Raw genomic sequence first — 20,348 nt, 5'->3', positions numbered from 1 at the left:
AGCATATGAAAAAAATCAGATAAGTTCAAGAAAGCAAAAGTGGAGAGATTTTACCGCTGATTGTTTATTTGCCATTCATGTGCTGAATTTTAAGGCATAATTTAATTTTACTTATTTTTGTATAATTATTTCTTATTCTTGATAGCATTGTGATATGACCGACCAATGATTCTTTAAAAAAAAAAAACTCTAAGGAAAAAATATCAGACTTTTTCAAGAACCACAAATATTATTTCAACAGGTAAACCATGCTATCATGCCATAGCTATTTACATTCTTGTGCTAATGCAAAAATGTTGCCTACTATCTGTCTTGTGTTAATTGTCTCTGGTACGTCTATATGTTCAGCATTGTTTTATCAGCTGTAACAAAGTGATCAGTACATGAAAATGTTAATATGGTGAAAACAAATTCTTACTCAGTTTACTGTAAAAACTGACCAACTCCATGATAAGTAATGTGAGCACTTTCTTGCAACTTTCTTGTTGGATGTTGTGAACTGATGAAGAAAAACACAAATGCATTGACGGAAATTCATCTCTGTTTCTATTTGAGAACCTGTCCTATCAAAAAGACTTCCTTCATAACTGAAATAATTAGTTTTTCCTATTTAAAAGATCATCTAATGTAAAATATACAAACCCATATCATAAGAAGGTCTAGTGTTTTTGTTTTTCCATGTACAACTCTATTGTGGTGAGTTACTGTACTGCACACAGAGACCTCATCAATTTTGTCTTGTTCATCAGTGTTTATGAAGTTTCTGAAATGTGCTATAACTTTACCTCAGCAGTGTATGAAGCTTTTGAAAATGAGAAATTAAAGAACATGGAATGAACTTCAAATGATTCAGTTGTTTTGTAGGTGAAGGACGTGCCACAACAAGGATATGAATAGGTTTATAGTGTCTGTTTCAAAATAAAGCACACGTGTTATGGACAACAGGGTTTTACCTATAGTGTGACACTCATTTATCAGATGTTGATGTGGAATAAAAAGTTTACTAAATGTATCTTGCAGTAATTTTGTTTTTTCTTGGCAAACAAGTTTTTATTTGCTGTAATTTGCTTTGAGGAAAAAAATGAGCAGAACAACATATATAGCTAGTGTTGAGTGGTGACAGTAAAGAACAGTATAAAGGCAAGTACACATTTTCCGCGAATCGATTCTTTTGAACAGTTCGTGTCAAAGAACCGAAGCTAAATAGATTCAAATTTTTAATATAATTGCGTTATCAAGTGATCCTGACTTCCCAGTGAGAATATTACAACATGGACTAAACTGATCTAATAAATCCATATGTAGCATGCACATTACTTTTTATTGAGTTTTCACGTTTTTTTTTTATCACGTTAACGAATCATTTAGTTATGTGAACTGGTTCAATCGATTCATTAAAAGATTCAATACAAAAGAAAGAAAAAGAGCAATCCTAACCTCGGGATCCAGTCGACCAATCAGAGACTGTGTTTATGAGAGCGGTGAGACGCGAAAAACCTCAACGCGTTCATTTAAAGTTGACTGTGGGCGTAGTGTTGTGGGCTAGTCCCGCGTCGCAGAGGAGATGTGGGTGACCTTCACATAATACAAGAAGATGTGATTTTATTTCTGTTCATATGAATGAAGTCACACGTCGACGGTGAGTATGCTTTGAGCTCTCTAAGTTTGACAGTTAAAATTCTATGGGACAAGCGCTAGATCTCTTTGATAACACCAAACTCATGAACGAAACGCCAGCACAGCGTGACTCATTGTTTAACGTTAGACACTTTTACATGATGTTAGTCTACATCTTTTATCGGTTACTTAGACCTAATGACCACCTGAGCAAGATCTTCGCTTCAGTTTGAGTTCCCTGTCATTCACAGCTTTAAACGAGGCAGACCGGGGCTAGTTGTCACATGTTTTATTTCACTGAATATAACACTCAGCATGATGTTATTTTATAACATCCTTTTTTGACACACCTAGTCTTGGCTACAAAAAAAGTAAATGCAGTTCATTAAAGCACGTTGGGATACGTTCATGTTGACACTGTATTTAAAATCAAAATGCCATTATCCACAATATACAAAGTAGGCAAGTTAATGATTTTTTCTTTATTATTTGATCAATAAATAAATTATGAAAAAATAATAATAAAACAGAAGAAATGGAAAGGCATACAAAATTTTCAAATATTTATAATTTATTTTTAATTATTTATAAAATTACAACATGTGACATTTATGACAAATACCCTTGTCCTTCATTATAGTTATTTAAAGCTGCAGTCCGTAACTTTTTTTGGTTAAAAATGATCCGAAATCAATATTTGAGCAAGTATATAACCAGCCAGTGTTCAAAACTATTGAGTGGTACGGGTAGGTTTTCGCTGGAAATTCGAGCATGGCACTGCGTCATTACGTCACGTCTGTAAACATAAAGAAGTTGTCCCGGCTACTAGGCTATCGCATGTGAGGATCCTGCAGGTGGCAGATTGTTAGCCTTTTCTCACAGCAGCCAGAATAATGTATCATTTTGATGGCGGATTGTAATTCATAAAGGATTATGTGTTTATGAAACACATGTGAATAAAATTAAAATCTATTCCAGTTATAAATGTGATTCTGATTACAGATTGCCTGGGATTACAAAGATTTGTATTTTAAAGAAAACCAGTTCGAAGGGAGCATAATTTGCTTTTTGGGTTAAAGTAATTTCTTAATATGAATATGAGCTAACTGATCTTTAGATTTAATCACCATTGGTAGCGAGATTTATGGTAATGCTTTTTTCCTCAGTTGGTCAGAACAAACTTTGCAGACTTGTTACTTACTTGTTCAGATGGTAATATATGGTGAAAATTCTTATTTGGGTCATATTCCAAGACGTAGACTAGAATCTGTGATTGCGAAGTACAGTAAATATCCACACCGGTGCGGTGACTGACTGCCACACACACATACTCTTCAGAACATTAGATTCATCCGCGCTGGAGCCGCGCGACTCACAAGCCACGCAAGCTAGATAATTCCGCACACAGCTGCAATTCCAGGTTTTCAAACAGAGATGGCGGCAAAGAGGCAAAATTTACGGACTGCAGCTTTAAGCAATATCAAAAATGACTGGAATTTTAGTTTGGTTGACAATTCGCTTTTTTAATTATTATTACTTTTAGTTTTTCCTTGGGTGTCTGAAACCACCTTTCATTAGCATTGCTTTAAAAACCATTGAACCCAGATATCCGGGTTGATTCGTCAACAAAAGTCATCCGGATTACACAAATGCAAAATCAAAGTTAATTAAAGTTGAAATGAAGTTTTTGGTGAAAGGAAACATCATAGCCCATTTTGTATTTATTCATTCATTCATTCATTCATTCATTCATTCATTCATTCTGCATAGACAGCCAAGTTTTATTAAAAGCTCATCTTTCCTGTTGTGAATTTCCACTTTAAAACCATATAACAACTGTGACAGACAACTTACCCCGGTCTCTCCTTCATACATAATTTTAATGAACTCAAGATATATTTTCCAGTTAAGGTGACCACATTATAAGAGAACACAGTTCTAGATACATTCTTGTCCCTGACTTTTCAAGATGGCATAGCACCTGTTTTGAAAGCAGTTGGTTTATAACTGTGTAGTGGTTACACAGCTGTTGTGTGGTTATTCACAGAACAGGATCAATAAAATATATCTTTAATATACCTCAACACAAATCTGCTGATGTGACTCCCAGGGACTGAGAATATCATATCAGCTAGACTTCATTTTGATGGTACAGGTCCAAATGATTATATTGTGATCAGAACCTCTGTTGGCCCTTACTTCCACTACATATTGTCCTCTGCATCTCTTCCTCCATGTGTAATTTCTCATATGGTTGAGGAGTGATCGAGAGCCCCTCCTCTCTTCTTACCTCAGCCGTCACTCATCTCCGCTCTCATGTAGAACTGGAGGACACTAGCAGATCACAGGCAGGATTGTTGTCTTTGATGTGGCCCTCAGCTCCTCAAGATATCGTTGAGGCTCCCTCTCTGGCTACGAGAGAGCTTCCATTAGTCTGTCAGGGAAAGCTCAGTCTTACCCGGGGATCAGATTCTGCTGTCAGCTGCCATGTATCTGTGCAGTCGAGAGTCAGACTGTCATTAACAGTGTGTTGAGGAGCCCACAAGATAGAGATGAACTGGTCACGTCCTGTCATTCAAACCCTGGTTTGTACTACGCACCACTAAACCCAAAGACTGAAGGGTTTTCCCTCACTTATTTAATCTTTGCAAAAACGTTGTGTGTAATTTAGCTTGTGGCATTTGTAACACATTTAGGCTTTACTTTGTGTAGACAGAAAAAAGCATTAATATAGTTTCTTTGTGCCTTGAATATATCAGTGTTATTTAATACTGTTACAGTATTTTTTTATATTTTTATTTTTAGCTTTTTTATTGTGTTTTCTGTACTTGTTTATTTGTCTTTTGTGCAAATATAAATCATTTATTTAACAACAGTTCTTTCTGGTCCTCCAATCTGATTGGCTGAGAGGAGTGCAATATTCTAGTGATAACAGAACTCCAACTGTTTCACCGTTTGTATCACGCTGCTTGCAGTATTTCTTGCAGCGAGTGTCATCGGGAATGGCCAAATCCACTATAATTTTATAAATAATACTGTTTTTGTGTTTTACGGAACGTAGTTTTTTTAAAGAGTTTTTTAGGTGAGAATGTACCAGTTTGGACTTCAAATATGCGGTTTGTTAATAAAGATAACATCCATTCGAAAATTTGCTTCTAATTAATTAACAGCCAATATGATAGTAATATGCATGCTAATAAACAACTAGTTAGTAGTGGGAATTGGGCCTTAAAATAAAGTGTTACCACTAGTTCTAAAGTGACATTTTCAGATTAGTAGTGTTGTATAAACACAATATCACACGAGTCTGGATATCTGGATATCGGCACGATGTGATTACCTATGGCTGTTACCATTCTGGCAAATGTTTATATACAGCTTCCAAAAAAGAATAAGAATTTTAAAACATGCTCATCACTGAAGAGGTGTATTAGAGTTAGTGTTTGTATGAATTGTGTTTATTATGTATTTTAAAATAAATGAATAGAACCAGACAAAAAGATTTAGTAAACCAATTATAATTTAAAGAGACGGTGTCTAAGTAATTGTAAGAATGCTGTTTCCATGCAGCATCAATTCAGTTGGGTCCTTGTCTCAAATTTTTAGTCAATACTTTGCTTAGGATGTTCTTCATAAAATTGTTTTGACCAAAGCCACATGACTCGGCTGTTTTGGTCCTGATTCAGACCTTTGCAATTACTGTGGAATTTTAAGAGTGGCTGCATAGCACACCAATTACGTTTTTATCACTTGCATAGAGAGTAAGAGCCTTGTTTGCTTGTCCTCTTTGATTCAGAAGGACCGTTGTTGCTGTGGACAGATGAAGGGGGACAGATGGCACGAAGGCTTGATGATCTTAGAGGTCGCAGCTGCTGTTGACTGACTTACACGGCATTGTGCTCAATGCCAAACTACTTCTTTTCAAGTTTGCATAGCAAAGGTACTGTAATTTCAACTCATGTTTACTATATAATCAGGAGAAGATTAATCCCTTATTTGTTTTGGATGCTCATGTTGTTCCACATTTTTGAGCAGGTTTGTTCCTTTATGGATGACGTGCGGAGATCTTTTTGTTTAATAGGTGTTTGGATGTACTTTAAACACAGGGTTGTTTTACTCCCTGAAGTGGTGCTTACGATAGCTAAGAGCTCAGCTATTTTACTGCGGTCTATCATTAGAGTGAGTCATGAATATCAGCTCTTTACAGTTGACTTGAGAGGGAGCTCAGAGCTCACAAGTGGCTCTTCATCAAACCTTAAACTCTTGACTGGTATCACATGACTCTAGTTATGTCATGTTCTACCGCAAGGAATGATGTAAAGAAGTCGTTTCAGTTCATAGAAAGGTTCTGACTTGTATTTTTTGTGCCCCACTTTTTAACGACTACCCTGACAGGCCCTGCCTCACTGTGGGCATGTTTAGACCAATACATTCAGGTTTAAAGAGGTTGTTTGTAGTAGTTACTATTCTGCTCTATGATTACATCCTGAAGATACCAGTTCTGTTTGTGCTCCAGAACAAACAAAATAATGGAAAAGCAGAAAATGTGAATGTGCTTTGGCTCAGGTGAGTGCATTCCTCTTGAATGACTGGGGATGGTCAAGCGTGGAGATAAGCCTGACCTGAGGCCCTGTGTGTCAGGACTATCGCAGTGTCACCAAGTAGAATGACGGGAGGGTTACCTGCTCTTGCCCTCAGGGTCATGATAACAATAGAGATCCCCAGGGTCATGGATGAGAAACACATACATTTTTATCTCCAAAAAGTCAGAGGAAACATTAGTAGAGTATCTAGAATAAACTCTTTATGAAGAATAGGTCCTCCCTTATGAGGAGAGTTTGTTCATTATTTACTATGTACAATTCATTTTCCCGAAACATCTTGGCGTCTAGGTGGTTCACGTCATAATGAAAAGGATCAGATATCCTCAGGAAAGTCATGCCTGTTCGAACTGAGAGGGCTAGATTTTTTGTGCTGAGTAGATTTTTTTGAACGCAACTTACAAAAATAAAATTAGTTGCATATTTGATAAGGTGCTTCATATTGTAAAAAAGTGATCATCTGCAACATTATGGCTGCAAATACCATTTTCAAATGCAAATGTTCGTCCATTTACATTGCTCTTGCAATTTTACTGGGTTTATGTATGTATGTATGAATAATAATTAGTAATTTGGGGTTTGTGCTTTTTTATAGAAATGAATAAGCTTGTTCAGTAAGGATGCATTTAGTTGATCAAATGTAACAATAAATATATTTATACAGTTACAGAAGATTTCTGTTTCAAATAAATGCAGTTCTTTTGAATTTTCTATTCATCAAAGAATTGTAAAAAAATAAAAATAAAAAAAATAATATCCACAAAAATAAAGTGTCTGAATTTCCACAAAAAAATATTCAGAACAACTGTTTTCAACATTGATAGTAATAAGAAATGTTTCTTGAGCACCAAACCCAGCATATCGGAATGATTTCTGAAGGATCATGTGACACTGAAGTCTGAAATGATTGTTGCTAAAAATTCAGCATTGCCATGACAGGAATAAGTTAAATTTAATTTTAAAAAAAACACACTGAAATAGAAAACGGTTTATTTAAATTTAAATAATATTTTGCAATATTACTGTTATATTCTGTTTGATCAAATATATAAAGTGAGTAGTCTACATTTTGGTACATATTTAGATTTTTAAATATATTTGTAATGTTTGCGTGTGTATTTAGATATATACAGTGTATATATTTGAAGTGAGTATATTTTGGTTCATATTTAGATTTTTAAATATATTTTTATTTAGATATATACAGTATATATATTTAGATTTTTTATTATATATTTAAAGTTTTGCGTGTGTGTGTGTGAATATATATATATATATATATGTATATATACATAAAAAGTATTATTTATAAAAAAATTATTGTCTATTTTATTTATTGATTTATTTAATTTCTTAAACTAGGCACTACGTGAAAAATATTGTATTTTGTAGTTTGAGCACAAATTGTCAATATAACAGGATCTGGTTAAGCCAACAGTCGCAGTCTGCAGTTCAGGGCAGGGCAGTCCACATTATTCTGCTGTATTTCCACCTTTTTCTCATTCTTCAGGTAAACTGTTCATGACCTCTGCAGTATTATGGCACTTAGCACAGTCTGCATTCCATCTCATTGCTCTCTTCAATAAGAGCACTGTAATCCTCATCAGAACCTGAGAATGCAGCGAGACTCTCACACAGAATAAATGACCAGGCATCTCTATTCAGTTACCTTGGCCACAGTCCCAGGTGAGACCGTTAAAGGGTCTATTTAATCTTAACTTGACGAGAGCACTTTGGAAAATAACCCAATCTCTCATCATCTCAGGAGATTAGATCCGCACACCCACAAATCAGATGCGTCAAAAGCAGTGGCCAAAGTAATAGGCACTTAGGTCTGGGTTTCTGAACCCAGTGTGTTTTTAGATGAAGCACTCTGATCGGTTAATTAAGCATGAATAGAAACGTTCTAGAAGAGCAATAAGCAGCTTTTGACAAAATCAAATTATTCAGACCCATGAATTACTCATTTACGCCCAATTATTAGTACTTTATGTTCAATTTAACTTCTCAGATTATAGCTAAATTTCAATGTTTGCAGAAGGGGTTGTGTAGTTTTATGATTAGCAAATGCAAAAAGAAGTACATTAATTCATATCTTAGTGATTACAAAAGCAGCACATTTTAGGAAAGTGTTACACCCTTTGGGGCGTATCTGTTTCTCTGCAAATCTCCCGATTACTCTTACTGCCATTCATTGCCAACAACTGCCAGCTATCTATTCATGAAAACCAAACACTTATACTGTACTGTTCCAAAGGTTTTTGTTTTTTTTAATAAAAAGAATGAGACTAAGAACATATTTGTTAGACCCTTTTGCTGGCACGTTTTGTTTACAATCTATTTTGTCAGTCCTTTGTGAGTTTCAAACCTACTATTGTGCGGAGGCTTGGCCCACTGCCTTCCTTGCTGTGTGTATCAGTTCTTGTGCTGGGATGTGAATAAGGGACCCATCACATTGTGCAGCACATAGACTCATTTACCTTTGTTTACTCTAGTAGTTTAGGATGTCAGTGGATGTCGTCTTCTGTGTAGTCAGGTTGAGTTGAGACTTTTTTAGTCAGCTTCCCTTTTCTTTTGTTCATGTCTTTGGCAACACGTTTTCTCCTTTTTGCTCCTTTTGTTTATTAATTATTAAGAGTCAGTGAATAGACCATATATATAAAGCTCATTTTTTAAATTGGTTTTTGGGATAAAAGTCTCTGGTTGAAAACTCAGGCCTTAGACTAATCAAAGTGCAACATACAGAAATGTTTTTAATACAATAAGTGACTATTAAAAGAGATGTATGAAAATTCTGTCATCATTCGTCATCATGTTGTTCCAAATCCATAAGACTTACATTCTTTTTCGAATACGAATGAAGATTTTTTTTTCTCATCGCTTTTGTCCATCCATATAAAGTCTATGTAACATTTTCACACAAAAAAAGTTCATAAAGAAATCATAAAAGTGATCCATATGAATGGATGAGTGGTTTCATCGAAGAGACATGGTCACTTACTATGATGAACAGATGCTAATTTAGTTTTGTACTCTCATATAAACATTGATCAACACACAGACATAGAGTACATCAAATATGGTAAACAGAAGCTCAAACACGCTTGCCTGGCACACAAAAACCAATGAAGTTTGTTCTCAAGCAAGTATGTTTATGCAAGTATTGTACATCAAGCAAGTATATGTGCACTCATATATTTCCATAATTTTCTGCTGTAAAAACTCATAGGACAGAGTTTTCATAACTGCAAGAATTTATATAAAATTATTAAGAATCTGTCAATATTCTTAAGAGCTATGCCAGAGAAAGGGAAACTTGAAATCGCATCATATGACCCCTTTAATATTACAGAATGCAGATTGGACTGGCTTTGAAACAGCTATTCTTTTTAAAATTTAATCATAAATCATCTAGTTTGTGTGTGTAAAAATGTTATGGTAACACTTTAGTATAGAGACCAATTCTCACTATTAACTAGTTGCTTATTAGCATGCATATTACCCGCATATTGGCTGTTTATTAGAACTTATAAAGCACATATTCTGCATGATCATATTCTACATCCTTATCTAATACCTAAACTTAGCAACTACCTTACTAACCATTAATAAGCAGTAATTAAGAGTTTATTGAGGAAAAAGTCGCAGTTAATAGTTTGTTAATATTGAGAACTGGACCTTAAAAATAAAGTGTGACCGATGTTATAAACTTTAAGAACTTTCTTGGCTCCAGTGTGAGCCAAATAATTTGAACATCTATAGTCATGCTGGATTTTGCCAGATCTCATCCAGTTAGATATCAGTTCAGAGCCATATGCTTCCCCTGCCGTTAGTGATACCTGAGCCCACGTTTCTCCCAGAGCCCCATCCAGCCCTCGCTGTGGCTTTAGAGGCAAATGGACAAACTCATCTCCATTTCCCAGCCCAGTGAAGCACACAAAGGAAGCCCTTGTTGCGGGGCTCTGATCTCTCTGAACCTGCAGGCCAGAGAACAGGAAGGCTTCTGAGAGTCTGCAGGAGAACGGGGGGAGCGAAAGAGTGTATGCGCTGTAATCAGTTGGCCAATTAAACAGACCCTGGTCTCTCACCCCCATGTAATGAGAGAGGCTGACACTCAAGGGTTCCTTTCTCAACATATGAACCTTGGGAAGGGATACTTCTGCTTCTGTATAAGCTATACACATTTGTTATTATGCGCTGGTTACCATGAGATTGTATTAAATTGTTCTTAAAGTGAAGATTAAAATAATATTTATGTTAATAAGGCAGTTGGTCTAAATGGTCTAAAAGGCTTTGGGACTGAAGACCAATTTGCTTCTCAGTTCATGATGGACTTTTGAGAGTATTCCTTTAGAAAGACCCTAATTTTAACTTTGATGGACTAATGAAGGGCTATGTCCGCTAGAATAGGCTGAGACACCAAATGCACATTCTCAGAATTTCTTAAAGGCGTCATATGATGCGATTTCAATTTTTCCTTTCTCTTTGGAGTGTTACAAGCTCTTTGTGCATAAAGAAGATCTGTAAAGTTGTAAAGACTAAAGTCTCAAATCCAAAGAGATATTCTTTATAAAAGTTAAGAGTCAACCACGCCTAGCTAAAACGGCTCGTTCTAACACGCCCTCACATGTCTACGTCACTATGTGGGAAGATTTGCATAACGCCGCCCAAATGTTCACGCAAAGAAAGAAGGCGTAACTTTGATTCTCACTGTAGTATTGTTGTTGCCGCCACCATGTCATGAAGGCGCTGTGTTTTTCGTTGTGAAAGCGAAACTACTTTGTTTGGCCTTCCAAAAGAGGACGATATCCGCTTCGTCATGTCTGGAGCTGATCCGTGCTGGTCGCTGATGAAATACATCAACTTGGCATAAACACATTTCATTACACCAAATACACAAAATAATGTTCTTTTTAGCAACATCACATGACCCCTTTAAAAGCTTTCTAAGCTGCTTTTAGGTGTCACATACCAAAAAGTAATCAATACATGGGAAAGGGCCCACAAAGATATTTAACGCGAAATATGAGAAGCATGTAATTTTACCAGGGTGGCCGTTGAGCCCTTAAAATTACTGTGGAAGGAGACGTTCAGCTTCCCTTTTTGAAACATTTTTCCCAGTTCAGTGCAGGTGCCAAACGGTGTGGCTCACTCCGCTGATCTTTTACAGCAAAGGTGTTTTCTGCATCTTATTGACTCCAAACTTTATGTCAGATATTGTAAGCTTTGAATTAGTTTGTCTTGAATTAGTTAAAAAATTGCCTTGAAAATATATCCTTTCATTATATGAGAATTTGCCTTTGTTAGCCAAGATGTTAAGTATTAAATTTACGTTTTCTATAATCATTGAACGTTTATAGATTTGTTAAATTATTATTAATTATTTAAGTAAACTGAACAGCAGGTCACAGCTAGTTCAACTTCAAACAACTAGGAAGTTGTCACAAAAGCAGTAATAGTATTCTGAACAGATGAGCAAGGACAAGATTATTTTTCATAAATATCAGTTGTTTGAAGAAGTTGCCACATTTTAAATATTGGAAATGTATACATAATTGATTAAAATATATAATTGATTGATTACAGTTTTTTTTTTCCTATGTATTACTTTTTTGCGGTTTCATTAATTGTTTACATTTTGCTAATGGAAAATTAGTGACTGATTTGTATCTCTTTTTTTTTCCAGGACAGCAACAGTGGAAATGTTTGATGGATTTTTGTAGTCAGGATATTAAGGTACGCGCCTAAGCAGAAATTGACTTAAACTTAAAAATTAGGACTAAAATCTTTAGAAATATTCACTAAATGTGTAACAACTAGTCCTGGTCTTCCCCACTGTTTTCAGTTCAGATGAAATGCCATGACACAATTAGAGATGCACCGATTGCAATTTTCTTGGCCGATTCCGATTTCCGGTTTTTTGTTAGTGTGATCTGCCGATACCGATTTTTGACGATTCCGTTTTTTTTTTTTTCTAAGAACTATAATTGACAGCATATACAAACAAAAATCTACTTTTCTTCAACGCAAAGTTTTATTTTCATAAAAAAACACAAGTAAAAAATCAGTAATAAAATAAGAACAAATAAAAAAATTGCAAACAACAGCACAAATAAATGCAATAGAATAAAGAGAGCTATGAAACTAAGTTTTTCAGGTTAAGTAAGTATTTATTCAGGTAAGAAATACTACAGAAATTAAAGTAATCAATCATGTAGTTTGTTTCTCCAAACTTTGAGTCCATAAATTACACTGAGCTCCCTCACTGTCTGATCAACTCTTCAAAGCCTGCTATAGCGGCGGCTTTTCCCGGTTATCTGGGCTTTTATTGGTCCCTTTTCCCGGTTATCTGGGCTTTTATTGGTCCCTTTTTCCCGGGCTTTTTTTGGTCCCTTTTTCCCGGGCTTAAGTAGTGCAGCTGCTTTGTTTACAGGGTTTCCGGGGTAACGGCTGCATTTAAATTAATTATTATTATTATTATTATTATTTCTGCAGTTTAGCGCCATCTGCTGTCAGAGAGTGAAAGTGCGTTTTCATCCAGAGCGTCTCTCACATGTTCCGCTATGTGCTTCTCGTCCACGCTTGTTTACATCAGAGTGCGCACGCGTCTTTCACGCAGCATACAGCGGCGTTGTGCATTTTGACCAGTTGATGGGAAAAGTATTCTTAAAATGCATTCAAAATTCGGAATAATTAGTAATATATAATTATTCACGGTATTTAGAAGTGCCCAAGAGTACAATATTTATTGCATATTCAGTGCATATTCATTACCGTGATATATCGCATTACCGAATACCGGAACAAGTCTACTTACCATTAAAGTTATAAAACGTGTTCAGTCAAGAGCAGAAAGTGATTTTCGTTGTCTTTTGTTCTTTGATTAACACGACAGACAGCAGCAGGAATATTGGACTGCAGTCCATTTAAGAGTTTATCCACGGACCCAATATACTGTTACACAACATGCGTTCTCTTTTTCAACTATTTAATGTTCCAAAACTGACTGTGTTTAACTGGATACTCACCGATCCGGGCCAAAATGAGGAAAATCGGCCAATTCCGATCCATGGCCGATCGATCGGTGCATCTCTAGACACAAGTGAAAATGATCCACTGCAAGCTGCTTTTTATATCCTAACTTACCATGACCCTCATCTTCACATACATATAAATACACACCTCAGGGATTTTCCACACAAATCTCACTTAGGCACGACTAGACCTGATCGGATAACAGAAAGGCATTATACTGAATTTATTACTGTACGTCACCTCCGTTATCCACATGACATAGCCTGAAGGATATAATGTAATCTTTACATGGCAGTTTTATATAACAATGAACAATTGCCAGTCTGATGTTTATCTGTTGATGGAAAAGATTGTGCAAGTCAGTAATAGATTTACAGAATGAACAGATTGAAGCTATTAGCCTACATCCTTCTCTGACAAGGGACAAATAAAGAACAAATAAAGACCGGAATAAATAAATTACCACGATCTGCTCATTTTCTCTCTTATCTTCTCAGTACTAATTATTTTAGAAGATCCTTTAATTGATTTTTTTTTTCATTTTGTTTGATTTCAAATGCAGTTGTGAGTTAGATTTATTATTTAAAGTGACTTTAGAATATAAATAAGTTTTAAAATAAACTGATATGTAGTCATTTGAATAAATATTATATAGTAATTTACCTTAAAATATTACTTAAATGTGAAGCACAAATAGTTTTTTATTAAAAGATGTCTGCTAGTCCACCAGAGTACTAATAGCCCCCCTTTTTTTGAGTTGTGGTGTATTGTCCTCAGGGCCTTTGTGTTTTACAGCCTACATGTCTGTGTGCTGACTTGGTCAGCATTGATAAATGAGTGGGAAAGGGACCAATCACAAATGAGCAATAAAAGGAGTCACACAAAGCCCCCTTGAGTTTATATCCTTGACCTGGTGTGTTTATGACAGTCTGTCTTCCTGTGAAGGTGGGCTCACATACCTCACTGACCAATGGAAGACAAAGGAGATATAAATGTGGTGAGACTGTGTAGGAAAATTCCTGGACTCTTTCAGTCCAGAGAGGAAATGAAGATGTTTGTCAAGTAAGCAGTCTGGATAGATATATTTAATTGTGTGGTTACTCTAAAACATTTTTTCCCCCTTTTTTATCAGCTGTTTCTTAAGGAGGAAGGTCATTTAAGAGAGAAAGTGGAAGTGTTTTATCCATTTGAGGATCTCAACAGGAAATCTCAGGTAACTGGAACCTTTGAATGTTTGTATTCTTTCAGTGTTGCTATGCCATGGTGATTCATGAGCTTGGTAGATATATACACACTTGAGTGTGGCGTACCTGAAATTCTGCCTCTGAGCAACATGGAGGTCTTATAAATATTGCTTTGATGTCACTTTCTACCCATATTCCAAAATAAATTTGATACCTCAAAGTGTCTTGGAACCGGGGCATTTAGGTCTTTAAAGCTTATTTTTCTAATTCATGCTAAGCTCTCAGTTCTGACGTATTTCAAGAGACATGACATGTGGGTTTAAGTGTTTTTTCACTTGAATGGTCAGGATCTGGGTCGTACCTATGCAGGTGCCTCCAAGTGAACTGTGGGAATGTTTTCTTTTTTTATCTTTATGTTCAGACAAATTGTTTTTAAAGTGCTAGACTTAGGATCACATTTACGAGAAGGTTGTTGAAGAGCATTAAATCATGCCATTCATAGGACAAAAAGCTACTAAATGATTTATAGATTGGTACAGTACATCTGAAGATTGGCCTTTAAGATTAGATTTCATGTGACATCATGTGTACTTTAGGCCTCTTTTTTTTCTTCCCCAGTTTCTTCACGTTCCTATTTTTGCAACTGTAACCTCAAAGAAGCAAAAATAGAGCACTGTATAATATAATGAAATGGATCCACCGGCCCTCAGGCCATCAGAAAAGCCCTCCGGCCCTTGAGAAGGGCAGGGCCATCAACACCTATAGAAGAGCACGTCATGTGTCCTGTTTTTCTGTAAAAAGACAGAGAAATCTGCTGGTTTCAAAACAAAGTAGTAAATCTGTCAGCAATGTCTTCCAGTAAAAGAGCTGACAGAGCAATATAGTATTCCTGGACATATACTGCACATCTTGTTTTGGCATTAATGTTTGCAAGTACTGCAAATTATATTTTGAAAAGATTTCAGCTCCTTTGATTATGAACTCAGTCTGACTTTGACCTGACCTAAAGAACACCGGATAAAACAAATAAATCATAAATAAAACTCTTAATAGCTATGGAGTCCATTTCTGACAGGCCTCTGAAAAGAATTTATTCATCATTTATGCTATGTCAGTTGAAGAAAAGTCATATTAATTACATTTTTATTTATTTTCTGGCTCGTGCAAAATAGTGGATTAACTAATTCTAAGACTAACTGAACAAAGACCCTGAAGTCACGACAATTTGTCCTTGATTCGTTTCTTTCAAATCCTGTTGAGCCTCTTTGTTTTGAAATCGTCACTGTGGAAGACGGTTTCCCTGGAGGCAAGACAGTGGATGATTTGCATTCTCCACTAAAATGTGTTTAAAGAACCGTTTCTTATTTTCATAGAAATAGTGCCATGACATAAAGCGTAAAGCGTTAAACCTTCACTGAAAGACATAAATGGGAAAAACCAAACTGTCTATGGCCAAAAGGCAGTGGTGAAATATTCAGGAATGTATTTGAGAATATCACCAGTGTTTTATTTGGATATTCAAAGGATAATCCACCATTAATTTGAGGGATTTTTAAAAGCTCTGGTTAGTCTGGGAACATTCCTGTAATTCTAACCCTGTCAGCACATCAGGCTTGTATAAAGCTCAAAGGATGCACTAAAACTCACTGTGGTGTGATACTTACACAAGACTTGAAGATTTCACAGCTGTATGTTTACTGTGACAGCCGTGAGGGACAGCTAGAACTCAAGATATCATATGAGCAATGCTGTATCATACTTCGTTGATATTCCACATGCCGTTTTTTATGGGGACTGGCAGAAGGCCATAATATATTTTACAAAGTACATGAAATTCATATTGTATCAGAGAGTCAGTGGTAACACACAGTATGAAGCCTCCTGTATTTCCTGTTATTGAGGTGTTGATGTGATTTGTACACTCTTTTCCTCACTTCACTCACTGAAGATCTCACCTCTCAATGGCAGCTCTCTATAGAGGAATAACACATACTGTACTGCTAACTATTGGTGCTGCTCACAGTTATACTGTAGGTCAAATTGTAGATTCACTTATGTTGCAAACATAAAACTGTATATAATTCAATCAATCTAATTCAATTAAATCAAAGATTTAATGTAATTTGTAATTCATTCGAAGTATATCACAGTAGGTAAATTCCCCTTGAGGAACTAAAGCCTAAATAACCTACATAATGCCACAATGGTAAAAAAAATAAATTAAAAAAAAGACAGAAATAATTGGCGATCACTGCTCATTTCCATGTGTTAGCAGTCCTGGCTCAAATTCAACAGTTTATTTTCCCCATGCAAGTGCATGACAGAAGGTTTAAACATGGTGATGCTTGGTTCTGAAATAAAAAGCTTTATTTATGATATGATAAATAACCACCTCTCTAAGTAGGTGGTGTATAATACACTACCATTAAAGTTTGGGTCAGTTTTTTTTTTTTAAAGGAAATTAGTACTTATTACTTTTTTTAAATAAAAAACTTTATTTATGATATGATAAATAACCACCTCTCTAAGTAGGTGGTGTATAATACACTACCATTAAAATTTGGGTCAGTTTTTTTTTTTAAAGGAAATTAGTACTTATTACTTTTTTTAAATAAAAAATAAATAAATAGAAAAGTTATTTTACATTTTAAATAGTTTTTACTGTACTTACCAAGTAAGATCCTCAAGAATAGTTTTTACAATACAGCGAATATATTGAATCCCACTGCTAGAGATTTCTAAGTAATAAAGCAATTGACTGCGCAAACCCCCAAAGATCATCAAGTACCTCTTATCATTAGTATTGATCTCTGCAGATTTAGCAAGAATCAATGCATGATTCACTCATGTACAGTAGTGTATTGCGGAAAGTACAGTTAATCTAGCAGAGTGTTGTGTTCTGGGTGTTCCAGAGGTTATGGGGATGGGGATGGGGTGTGTTTGTGTGTATGTTAATTACATGGGCTAGACTGGCTTGACACCACACTGTCGACTTCACACAATGGCTAGAGGCTCTGCCCCCACAATGCACCTGCTGTCCAATCAGAAGCCGGTGTTGTCAGGAGGTCAGTGGTTTCTTTTCTGTTGTTGTGAGAGAGAGCTGCAATGGAAAATGACTTCTAAGCTTTCTCTTTCCTTTTCCTTTGAAAGTCTCAGTCAAGACAGGAGCCTCTGCACATTTATCAGGGAATCTGTCCACTTGGCCTGTTAAACCTATAAGCTTTCCATACAGACAAAAGGTAAGTCTTTGGTTTTTTTTGTTTGTTTTTTTGTATATTTTGATTTTCAAATTTATGCATGTTTTGTGCAAACATTATTTTGTGTGAATAAGGTATGTTTTGCATTATATTATTTCACATTTGTATTGGATAAGTAGGCTATTTTATAGTATGTGTTTTTAGTAAGGCATCAGTTTCTGTAAATTCTAAATATTAATTATAAGATAGACTCTCACAGATATTTTTTTTAGTAGAAGTTACTATGTTAAAAGTGTTGGTTATTCAGGTGGCTTCACGGATCACTGAAGCAATAAACAGGCCTCTGGGACAGGCCTCTCAGACAGCACTGGCCTCTAGAACTCATTTACATCATTTTCATTTCACTTAAAGACATTTACTTTCAAAGAATGCATTTAAATATCAAACTAGACTACGGTTTTGATCTAAAATCCCACCATGTTTCAGAATGCAGCCTTTGTTTATGTAAGAATGAGCGCATGTTTGTGTGGTTTTGTATTCAGTATAAATATGCCAAAATAAAGATGCATGCAAATGGCCATTTTATGCTCTTCACTCTTAATGAACTGCTTTTAAGTCCCTGCATGTGCCCTGGCTGGTTTGTGACCTAAGAACACTTAAGTTTGGAGCTGAAAGGCTTCAGACTGCAGGCCCCTGTGTGAATTTTAACCTCTGGGTCAGTGGAGCTGATTGCTGTTGTGCTGTCAGTCATTATATGTGTGTGATCTCTCTTTACTCTGCTAGAGACCCTTGTCACTGCCACAAGATTAATGACACTCATCTGTTTGCTTTTAAACCATATGCTGTCTACAGATGAAGTAGAGCCTGTGGAATTCTGTTTACTAAACCGATGCTGAGTGCTTGATTTAAGTCATTTGAAAAGTGAAATTTAAACTTCTTTATTTGTCAGATTGTGAATGTATTTAAAGAACTTGTTCACAGCATGTTTCGCTGATGCTCTCTCATGTTTATTCAAACAGGAAATAAGTTACGCAGTAGGCTAACGTCCATCACACACAGTGAGATTGTCAATGCTGTGTAACTAAACACTGATGGAAACAAGCACTAGAGCATGTTAATGTCCTCAGAGAATGTGTTCAGCCTTAATCATTAACCTCTGAGGTCACCGTGCCTTACTGCTTCTTAAAATGCCAGGGGCAGGTGCAAGACATTTAAAATATGGGGGCGGAAGACGTGGATGGGGACTTTAGTCCCTCGTCATCAGTTATAAGGCTGGATTTTGGTTTCCTGCTTAAAAATGTAGGTACTTGCAATTGAAGTACCAGAGGGCTTTATGTAAATCCAGCGCATTCAGTAAATTGAATAATGCATGAAATGAATGCTGTTTGGATGATTAGAATTCATAGGTTGTACTTCTTCAGAGTATGAGCCTATGCTGTAATTAAAAGAAGTATTGTGTGAATCCATCCATCACCTTTAATTCTGTTCTGTTATTTAGGCATTTGTGATTTGTCATTATTCTGTTAAAGGGATAGTTCACCTAAAAATGAAAATTCTGTCATTAATTACTCACCCTCATGTCGTTCCAAACCTGTAAGACCTTCATTCATCTTTGGAACACAAATTAAGATATTTTTGATGAAATCCGAGAGCTTTCTGACCCTGCATAGACAGCAATGCAACACAACTCTTGTGAACGTGCATTAAAGACTGAAACGGAAGAGAAAAAATTGTTGAATAAAGCCTTTTTTTTTTTTCTTTTTTTTTCCAAAAATGATTCTCGCAGCTTCATAACATTACGGTTGAACCACTGATGTCACATGGACTATTTTAATGATGTTCTTACCTTTCTGGGCCTTGAACGTGGTAGTTGTGTTGCTGTCTATGAAGGGTCAGAAAGCTCTCGGATTTCATTTTTGGGTGAACTATCCCTTTAAAAGAAATTATGATGGATATGAATGAATATATGTTATCTTACAGCTGTAGGCATCAATGTTAGAATTTTCTTTTATATAAAATACTTTTGTAACAAATCTACATTCTACAAAAGTATTTTATCGTGCTGGTCGCTGAGGAAATACATCAACTTCGCGCTGTGGATCTCTGGATCGGCTTTCACCGTGGACATAGCGGAGTCCAGCCCGGGGTCGTCACATGTGGTTGCTAGGCCTGTCGCAATAATCAATATATCGACTTATCGTGCAATATATGTACGTGACCTAATTTTTGGTGACGCAATATATCGCCCATTATATTTACTTAAAAATTAATGTCACCATGCTTTGTTTTTGGGTGAACTATCCCTTTAAAAGAAATTATGATGGATATGAATGAATATATGTTATCTTACAGCTGTAGGCATCAATGTTAGAATTTTCTTTTATATAAAATACTTTTGTAACAAATCTACATTCTACAAAAGTATTTTATCTACATAAAATGTTCTTATTAAAAGTTCATCATATCCCATTTATAAACCTTTATCTGCTTTTTACGTGAAATACTATTTCCTGCTGTTAAGAAATGGGTTCCTGTTCATCATACTTAAAGGGGTCATATGATGCGATTTCAATTTTTCCTTTCTCTTTGGAGTGTTACAAGCTCTTGGTGCATAAAGTAGATCTGTAAAGTTGCAAAGACTAAAGTCTCAAATCCAAAGAGAAATTCTTTATAAAAGTTAAGAGTCAACCACGCCCTCCTAAAACGGCTCGTTC

General features: G+C 35.7%; 1 protein-coding gene across 4 annotated transcripts in view; it reads left to right on the top strand.

Moving 5' to 3' along the window:
* Window positions 1-1,456: 1,456 nt before the first annotated feature.
* LOC107723697 (ly6/PLAUR domain-containing protein 6B-like) overlaps window positions 1,457-20,348 on the top strand; it is a 21,592-nt gene continuing 2,700 nt past the window's right edge. Inside the window, exons 1-5 of one of the 4 annotated variants that reach the window (XM_016532408.1) lie at window positions 1,457-1,639; window positions 5,414-5,557; window positions 11,905-11,954; window positions 14,386-14,466; window positions 17,588-17,676. The gene's annotated coding sequence lies outside the window, so the exon portion shown is untranslated. The remainder of the gene's footprint in view (window positions 1,640-5,413; window positions 5,558-11,904; window positions 11,955-14,385; window positions 14,467-17,587; window positions 17,677-20,348) is intronic. The other 3 variants (XM_016532409.1, XM_016532411.1, XM_016532412.1) reach the window with 3 other exon arrangements.

The sequence above is a fragment of the Sinocyclocheilus rhinocerous genome, unplaced genomic scaffold (genome assembly GCF_001515625.1).
Source record: "Sinocyclocheilus rhinocerous isolate Xijiao unplaced genomic scaffold, SAMN03320098_v1.1 scaffold755, whole genome shotgun sequence".
Lineage (NCBI taxonomy): Eukaryota > Metazoa > Chordata > Actinopteri > Cypriniformes > Cyprinidae > Sinocyclocheilus > Sinocyclocheilus rhinocerous.
The sequence above is the reverse complement of the archived record's forward strand: the minus strand, read 5'-3'. Positions and strand labels throughout refer to the sequence as shown.